Below are 10161 nucleotides of genomic sequence, written 5' to 3'. Positions count from 1 at the left end.
TCATGACTGTTGACTGTTAGACATGTATTCTTTATGCAATGATCATTAACTCCGACAAGATTTGATGAATGCTAGAAAGGTTGCCTTTGTGATGTGAGGCTAGACATAGCAACAGTGTTGACTGTGAATGAAAATGTGATTCAGCAGAAATCTAGGAAGCAGTGTGCCCAAACATTTCAATGTTTGGGAATATGGTAATTGAGATAGTTTCCAGACATATTCCTGGAATGTCAAGGATCCTACTGAGATTTATCTGATTAGTCAATTAGCTTTGAATGTCTGGTATTTGGAGTTCCTTCCTCTATGTAAGACTCACTGCTTTTAACTGAGAGTTTGGCAAATTTTATAGATGATAAACTCAAACTACTTTAAGATATAAGATTTTTTTTTACTCATTTTACATTTGAAGATTTTTGCTCAAAAACAAAAAAAGGTAAATGGTGTAAAATCATATCCAAGTATTCTAAAGTTAAATTTAATTTTCAAAAAATGGTAAAATTATATTAAAATGAGTTGCTTTGTCTAAATATTATTTTATTACAGTCAGTAATTTTATGGCTTTATGCTGAGGTTCTAGGCTAATGTTACAAAGGGGCATTTATACAATGCCTTTTAATAGCACTAAGTAACAAATCTGTAAGAAATGTTTAATTATAAAAATAATACTTTTCAGCATTTTGTAAATGTCAACATATTGAATTTAGAAAGTAACAAAGCATATTTATAGACACACTTGCCTAAATTCAAGATTCCTATAGGCCATGATGGAGAAGAAAAATCTCCCACTCTTCTTTCTAAAAAAAAAAAAAAAAAAAAAAAAAAAAAAAAAAAAAAAAACTAGGCTGTTCTTTGTTTAACATTGTGGAAATGTCAAGTACACCAATTCATAGATCTCACAGTTCATCATGAGCCTTGGTAGATAGATGTCTATCTTCTTTTTGGAACTGAAGAGAGGTAGACACACATAGAGAGAAAATGGCAATGTCCTGATGTAGTTCAAAGACAGAAGAGGAGGAAGAAAAGTAGAGAAGTAAATGTAAATTCTTTGTCTTGATAGGACAGATCTCTGTTGAGTTTTCCTGTTAGGAATTCTGACTTATTTATTTATTTATACTTTCACTTTATTTAAAAAGGAGAGAGAGAGAGACAGATCTTCCATCTGCTGGTTTATATCCAAAATGACTCCAACAGCCAGTGCTGGGCCAAACCAAAGCCAGAAGCCCAGAATTCAATCCATGTTTCTCATGTGCATGACAAGGACCTAAATATTTGAGCTATTGCCTCCTGCCTTCCAGGAGAGACATTTGCAGAAATCTGGATCAGAAGGGGAGTAGCCCATACTGGATAAGGGATGCGGGCATCCGAGATAGTTTCTCACCACTGTGCCAAATACTTGCCCCAGGAATGCTGACTCTAAAGGGGTAGTTTATCTTGATTTGTTTGTTTAAGCCCCAGAGCTGTGGAATATTCAAGATTAAATTATACACTGATATCATTTCTTCTTACATAACTACAAAGATTAGTTGAGTTTTTTCAGCCAGTGAGGTGAGGAAGGGCTACCACATGCCCCTAAAACTAAATGGTAATTTTGAAATTAACAATGAGATTCATGGATCATCCAAATGTGGGTGTATTTAGAACTTGCCTGAAGTGAAGTTGGACCATGTGACCTCTTAACATGCTCTGTTACCCATCTCTGTTTCCTTATGATATTACATTGCAGCTACTCTAGAGAACAGTTTTTTTAAAAAAAGACGGAATCATTATATTTTTAATGTGGGATTTTACTATCCCAAGATAAAAGTCATCTCTTTTGAAAATAAATTATTTTTCTTCACATGAAATACATTCACAGAAATTTTAATCACAAGATTCTGTTCACATTTCTAATGCATTTCACATAAGTAGAGTTTAGCAGTTCAATTTTCCCAAATGGAATAATCACTAGTGATGAATTATGTTCTGTAGTGTCACAGATTTGGCTAGAGACTGGTTAGTTTTAATTTTCTACATGCTTGTCATCTAAAAAGGGAGAAAAGGTGAGAAAGAAAAAGGAGCCAACGACATTATGAAAACCCAAAGATCTTGTTAATTCTATACCCCATCTTAATATACCTGGAGTCCTAAACAGTCCCTAACTTGACACCTTACTTTCTTTAGTTACAGATAGTTGCATTCCTTGAAGCCAGTGACAGTCACAATGAAAGAGAAAGGTCCTCAAAAGGAAGTAGCTGTCAAGAATGGCTAGACTGGAAATTTTACTGATCCTGACAGTGGTTTGCACTGTAAAGGATTAACCCCCAGGATTAGTATTTGCCTACTTTCACCTTTTTCTCCCTCTCTCCCTTGTAAGCAAATGTCTAGATCACTATGATTTTGCTCTATTGTGTGGATTGGATCGTCACAACTGGGAGAGGGGGATGCTACTGGCATCAAGTGAATGAAAGTCGGTAAGGGTAATAATTATCTTACAACATGTAGGATAGTCTCCCTAAAGGGAATCATCTAGCCCAGCATGTTAACTTTGCCAAGGTTGAGGACTCCTGTCTTAGTCCCATCATGTAACTATCAGAGCACAAAGATGAACAAAGAGTAATATTCACATTTGGGATATAATAGAATATCCTAATTTATGCTCTTGTCATAATCCAGCTTCTTTAAACATAAAATAAGTGGAGTATATATCCTGTAAATGCAATAGACTTCTGTGCTTTAAATACTATCTTCTTGAGTGATAAATAAAATCAAGTGTTGCTGATTCTGCCACAAGGCCAATGAGTGAAAATTGCTTGCTGCTGTTCTAGAAGAGTAATTTGCAGCTAACGAAGTCATCTTCAGCCCAGGCTGTGCATCACATTATAATTACTTGGCAGAATTTGAAAAGTACTGGTGCCAGTGCCTCCCCTCCTCCAACCCCAAAGTCTGGTTTAATTGGTCTCAGTTTGGGCTTGAGCTTAGGCATCCTTCAAATTCACCAGGTGTTTCTAATGTTCAGCAGGGTTGGGAATCACTGATTCTAGCCTGTAGGCACCATAGCAATGCCAAGAGGTCTAGAAATTCATTTGAAGGTCCACGCTGGAACACATTTTGGCAACTAGATTGGTAAATAAAGTAGTTTCAGGAATTTATCTTGGTGTTCTAATCTTGCTCATTTCCTCTGGATGGCTGGGGTTAGAGAATGAATTCCAAGATCTTCCTATAGTTCATTAGAACCTGCAAAAACCTGTCTAAATGACTCCCATAGAGAATCTAAACTCTGAATTTAAGAGCAGCACTATGAATGCTAAGTCACCACACTATGCTAACTTTCCATATGTGTTTAAGCTTTCTTTACAGTGATCATTTGTTTAATGATTGTTTGATTGATTGCTTTGAAAGCCAGTGTTATACAGAGGCAGAGAGACAGAGAGAGCTCTTCTATCCTCTGGTTCACCGCCCAAAAGGCTGCAACGTCTTGAGCTGGGCCAATCCGAAGCCCAGAGCAAGGAGCTTCTTCCACGTCTGCCACATGGGTACAGGGTCTGATGTGTGTGCTTGGGCCATCTTCTATTGCTTTCCCAGGGCATAGCAGAGAGCTGGGTCAGAAGCAGAGCAGCCAGGACTCAAACTGGCACCCACATGGGATGCGGCACTGCAGGCCGCAGCTTTATGCACTATGCCACAGCGCTGGCCCCTAGAGTGTTCTTTTTGTATTACATGAAGTAGGGATGGAATCTACTCAGCTCTTGCCTATTAATTGCTATCTCAAATAGTAACTCTTCAACAGTTAAGAAGCTACATATTTTATTTCTCATTATTCTAATTGAAATGTAAAATTGTACATATTTATAGGGTGTCATGTGATGTTTCAATGTATGTGTATACTGTGTAATGTTCAAATCAAAGTAAGAGTACCTTTCCCCTCAAACATTTATCATTTATTTGTATTGAAAACATTCAGAACCACTTTTTCTAGCTTGTTGAAATAGACAGTACATTGTTGTTATCTATAGTCACCCCATTGAGTAATAGAATGCCAGAACATATTTCTCCTAGTTAACTCAGTAAAAGTTGACCAACCCTTCCCCATCTCTTGTTCCTCCCACTCTCCCTAGCCTCTAATGACCTCTACTCTACTATCAATGAGATCAGCTATTAATATTCTACTATTAATGAGACCGGCTTTCTCAGATTCCACAGATGAGTGAGATCATATGGTACTGTAAGTCCTTCTGTGTCTGACTCACTTCAGCTAGCATAACGTCCTCTAATTCCATCCATGTTATCACAAGAGACAAGATTTCACCTTTGGGGGGCTGAATGGTATTCCATTGCACATATATATCACGTTTTCTTTATCCACCCATCAGTTGAGGGACAGTTATAAATTGGCTGTTATGTACAGTGTTGCAGTTAAGACAAAGGGTATGGATGTCTCCTTGACTCCTTGATTTCAATTCCTTTTGGTTATATTCAGTAGCTGAAATTCTGGATCATATAATTCCATTTTAATTTTTTCAAGAAATTCTATACTGTTTTCCATGATGGCTATTTTAATTTGTATTCCCACCACATCTTTCCCAGTATTTGTGATATATTGTCTTCCATATAATAGTGAAGTTAACTGGAGCCAGATGATATCTCGTGGTGGTTTTGATTTGCGTTTCCCTGATAAGTGATGCTGAATGTTTTTAAGGCAGCAGTTAGCCATTTGTATGTCTCCTTTTCTGAGAAGTCTATTTACATCTATTGTCTACTTTAAAAAAATCTGATTATTTGGGTTTTTTTCTTGAATTGTTTGAATTCCTTGTTTATTCTGAATATTAACACCTCATCAGAAGTATAGTTTTTAATATTTCTCTTGGGAGGGCAAATATATTTTCAAGAGCTAATGTTTCTTCTCTTTCTCTTTCTACAATCCTTTTGAATAAAAAGGATGACTTCATCTATGCATTATATCCTTCCTTTTAAATGTCAGCCTCTAGGCTAAGCCTTAACAATAAATGTGGATATTTTCTCTACAAACTAGATGATTTGGTGATAGTTAAAGAGTAGTTTAGGAGTTTGGCCTACTGGTTAAGCTACCAGTTTTGAAGAATGCATCCAATATGGAAGTACCTGGATTTGAGTTGAACCTCTGCTCCATACTAGCTTCTAGCTAATTTGCACCTGGAAGGCAACAAATGATGGTAGAAATGACTAGATAACCCTTGTGGGAGACTTGGATAGAGTTCTTAGTTTCCAGCTCCAGCCTGAACAAGGTCACTGTGGACCTTTGGGGAGTGTGATAGCAGATGGGAGATCTCTCTCTCTCTCTGTGTCTCTGTGTGTGTGTGTGTGTGTATGTGTGTGTGTGTGTGTCTGTCTGTCTGTCTCTCAAATAAAAAAAATTAACAAAACTTTAATAAAAGACTGGTGTGTATGCATACTTCAGGAGGAGGTGTAGTGGGGTAACTAAAGTGGAATATGATTGAAGAATTTAGCAAATGCTAGACCTACTCTCCACAGGGCCTGCCTCTGAAGCCCATTTCTGTGCTACAGAATTAGGTCCTGTTCAGTCTTGCCCTGAAGTGAAAAGCTATGATTCAGCCCTCAAATGATGCAAAAAGAAATTTTATTTAAGGAGAAAAATAGAAAAGAATTGATTTAGTATTGGCAAAGATATTACTCCTGAGATAAAATCATATATATTATAGATCTAACTCAAGAACTGTAAGCAAGCATATTTGTTCAGTAGCAATTCCTGGAAGCAGCCAAGGTATTCAGCAGCAACTATTTAATTTGGAATATGATTTATATCAAGCACAGGTTCAACATGTGTGAACCTGATGCAAAACAATACAGAAATGTTACTGGCTCCTGACAAACCCAGAGAGTGTGGAGGGCACCATGCCAAGGCTGTAAGGCCATCTTAGGATCTATGGAGAGTTGAGGAAGCTAATAGGAACAAGCCAATGTGGCTGTGCCATTCTACCAAGGCCAGGTGACTCTCCTCCCAGGGTATCTTCTGTTAATCTTAAGAAAGCTCATTGGGAACCTTAGGAAAATTGGGATTGGGTGAGGAGTCTTCAATGAGTTCAGGGAAAATGTATATTATAAAAAAAATTTATAGATTTCAATACTGTTGCACCAAAATAATGTTTAATTCCATTTTTCATGAACTTTTTAGAACTCCTCTTGTATATGGAATTATATGTTATTACTATCACACTAGATTTATTTATCTAGTATTTGAAGGGCAAAACAACAGGCAGCAGGGAGATCTTCCATTTGCTGGTTTATTCCCTAGATGGTTTCAACAGACAGAATAAAGCCAGGAGTTGGGAGCAAGGAACCAGGAGCCAGGAACTCCATCCAGGTCTCCCAATTAATTGGTGGAGTCCAAGTACTTGGGCTATGATCTACCGTGTTCCCAGACACATTTGCAGGGTGCTGGACTGGAAGTGGAGCATCCAGTACTAGAACCATTGCCCCTATATAGGATGCCAACCTCACAAGCAGTATCCTAATCTACTGCACCCCAAAGCTGGTCCCAGCCATCATACACTCTTATTTTTTCAAGTATTTGTGCTAGCTGTGATTTAGAGAATATTCAACTAAAGGATCTAATCAACATAGAAGGAATCATAGAGACCAAAACAAACTGAGCAGTCCTCTTGTCTATGCGGATATAGCTCTCATGAATCCAAAGGAGAAAGTGGTTTGTCAGTGCATTCTCAAGAGCTGGGAAAAAAATAAATCATATAAGTTCCTCCTAGAACCTAGTCTCTTGGTTTACTTTTTTTTTTTTTTTCCACAGGCAGAGTGGACAGTGAGAGAGAGAGACAGAGAGAAAGGTCTTCCTTCCTTTGCCGTTGGTTCACCCTCCAATGGCCGCCACGGCCGGTGCACCACACTGATCTGATGGCAGGAGCCAGTTACTTATCCTGGTCTCCCATGGGGTACAGGGCCCAAGTACTTGGGCCATCCTCCACTGCACTCCCTGGCCACAGCAGAGAGCTGGCCTGGAAGAAGGGCAACTGGGACAAAATCCGGCGCCCTGACCGGGACTAGAACCTGGTGTGCGGGCGCAGCAAGGCAGAGGATTAGCCTAGTGAGCCGCAGTGCCGGCTTTTTTTTTTTTTTTTTTGGTTTACTTTTTAGGCAAGATTTATTTTACTTACCAGTATTTGCCCCTGAACTATGATGAATGGGAGTGCTAGAAAGTCACTATAATTGCGAAAGAAAGGTATGGTCAAAAATCAAAAGTTTTGTAGGAGTCAGACAGATCTGACTTTATATGATGAGTCTAGCTCTTTCTCTAGCTTCTATTTTTGGCAGTTTTTAACCTTTGAACCTCAAGTACCTGGCATCAACTTGGCCACAAAGCTGTCCTTCAATAAGTAGTCTGTGCTTTTGTGATTCATGCAGCAAATTTTTATTTCATTTCCTTCCCTTCCGAAGGTCTTCTTGTCCTCTGGCCCAATAACAGAAATGAGGTTTGACAGTACAGAATCAGCATTAGGTCAAATGACTCAATGAGGGATAAGAACAAAAATTGTGGAAACTGAACCTTAGCTCATCAGGATAAGGAAAGTAAGAGGCATTGCTAGGAACTCAGCTTGGGGTACTCAATTTATACAATGCATATTAGTCTCTGGCCTTCTTGGCTCACTTCATTGTAGAACACCTCCGTGAGTTCCTAGAAACAATGGAAAATTCCAAATTTGGATTTTCTGGAGAGGAAAACAATTTTGTAATACAGATAAATTTACCTTTTAAAATTTCTTGTAGAATTCCTCCTTGTGATTAGATTTCATAGGTTAATTTTATGTTTCAACTTGTATGATATGCTACAAGAAGCATCTTTGTTCAAAAGTGATTCACTCTCCTTTGTGATTGATCAAATTTGAGAAGAGTGGTCTTGCAAACTTTACTAGTAACACAAAATAGGTTAGTTAATTGCTAAAACTAGAATAACATCTACCCTAAAAGATGGTTGTCATAAGATTCAAAGTAAATATTGAAGTGTATGTAAACCCTGGCTGTTTCTTTTGCAGTATAGAAACTTCTCAATTTGAGGTAATCTCAATTGTTAATTTTTGACTTTCACTGCCTGTGCCTCTGGGAGGGAGGTTATGGGGGAAAAAACTGCTATAATCCAAAAGTTGTACTTTCGAAATTTATATTTGGGGCCAGCGCTATGGCTCACTTGGTTAATCCTCTTCCTGCAGTGCCGGCATCCCATATGGGCACCGGGTTCTAGTCCCGGTTGCTCCTCTTCCAGTCCAGCCCTCTGCTGAGGCCCAGGAGGGCAGTGGAGGATGGCCCAAGTGCTTGGGCCCCTGCACCTGCATGGGAGACCAGGAGGAAGCACCTGGCTCCTGGCTTTGGATTGGTGCAATGCTGGCAGTAGCAGCCATTTGGGGAGTGAATCAACGGAAGGAAAACCTTTCTCTCTGTCTCTCTCTCTCACTGTTACTCTACCTGTAAAATAAAAAAAAAGAAATTTATATTTATTAAATAAAAGTTTTCTAAAAAAGAAATAAATATTTATATTTAAATAACTTAAAAACCTGGCACTTATTATTTGTTCAATAAATGTTCATTTATTTCCACTTTATACTGTGGTTATTAAACATAAAATATTTTTGTTTGCTTTTTAATAGTAACTGCAAATGTTTTGAAGGAAACAATAAAGAAACATTAATATCTCTCCAAAGCCAGAATTCAAATTGTGGGTTTCTTTATCTTGAAGACTTCCTTAAAACTAGCTTACAGTTGTCATTAACTAAAGAAAATCTCTAAGAGAAACATGAAGCTTAAACTAACTAATAAGATGCAAACCCAGTATGCTTCAGTATTTGGGCTTTGCCTTCTCAAAAAGTTCCCAGTAAGTACCTAAATGTTTGGAACTCTGTTATTGTTCAATCTGGATTTTGCAAAAGAGAAAAAAAAGCAACTTTCAAAACATTCTAAATTATACCTGTTTAGATGCAAGAGGACAATTTAGGTAAATCTGAATCTTAATCTAAGAAGAAATTACTCCCTTTCCTTTACCATACACCTCCTAGGGATCATGATGAAAGATAATTTAGGGAAAATCTAAGTTTTTAAGATTTATTCTGTTTTTAATAAATAATTTAAGCTCTCTCTGTGTGACTGACTTTCAAATAAATAAATAAATGTTTTTTTAAAAATAACTAATTAAAAATCTATATATTTATGGGGTACTAGGCCATGTTTTGATGTGTAGTTACATTGTGGAATGATCAAATCAAGTTAAGCCTATCTACCACTTCAAATCATTTCTCTGTAGTGAAAACATTTAAAGTCTCTCTTTGAGCATTTTTGCAACATACAAGACATTACTATCATCTATAGTCAACATACTCTGCCATAGAGCAAGGGGAGGGCAGATGGAGAAAGGGGTGACATGGGTCAAGAAGTACAAAGTTAGCCAGCTAGGAGGAGTAAGTCCTGGAGGAAATCTATTTGGAAACAAGCTGAGTCCCAGCCTTTGGCAGCTGACAGAGCAGTCTCTTCCAGCTCCGCCCCCATGGGCTGATGAGCACAGTGTTTTAACCCTTAGTGGCCACAGTTCTGGGAACAGGAAAAGGATCTATCTTATTCCAGAAGGCAAGCTTAGTATTTGGAGTTCGCTGATCCACTGCTATGCAAATAACTCCAGTGTAGCTTTCACTCTGTTTTAAGTAAAGGGAAGGCAGAAAAAGCATTGTTGGTGAGACACAGTGGAATTACTGTACAGAATGGCTGATTGAGAGGAAATGTGTCTAGTTCCTGTACTCAGAAAAGATAGTGGTCATCAAAAGTAGTTCCAGATGTTCCATGTAAACAAAACACATCTAAATGCAGGTACTGTAGGTGGGGTAGGGTGGGGATCGAGGGAGTGTGAACGGCAGGCCTTCGCTTTTTAATTCATCTGGACTTCGAAAGGTAGTCAGCAAAGCTTATGCATTTGGAAACAGCATTAGTAGGGCTAAGTATATTATAAAAGTTAGAGAATTGGGCAGAATCTCTTCTAGTTCCGTGGAAAATTCTATTAGCAGGTTATTTATTTTAAATAGAAAAGTTAATGTGTTAACCATGAGGATAATAGCATAGTTTTCCCTTCAGGTTTTTACTAGAAACAGATTAAGGATAATTTTTAACAAATAAATACAACTGAAAAATAAAGCAGTC

This window comes from Oryctolagus cuniculus, chromosome 9, assembly GCF_964237555.1.
Source record: "Oryctolagus cuniculus chromosome 9, mOryCun1.1, whole genome shotgun sequence".
Classification (NCBI taxonomy): Eukaryota; Metazoa; Chordata; class Mammalia; order Lagomorpha; family Leporidae; genus Oryctolagus; species Oryctolagus cuniculus.
This window is presented reverse-complemented; position numbering follows the sequence as displayed.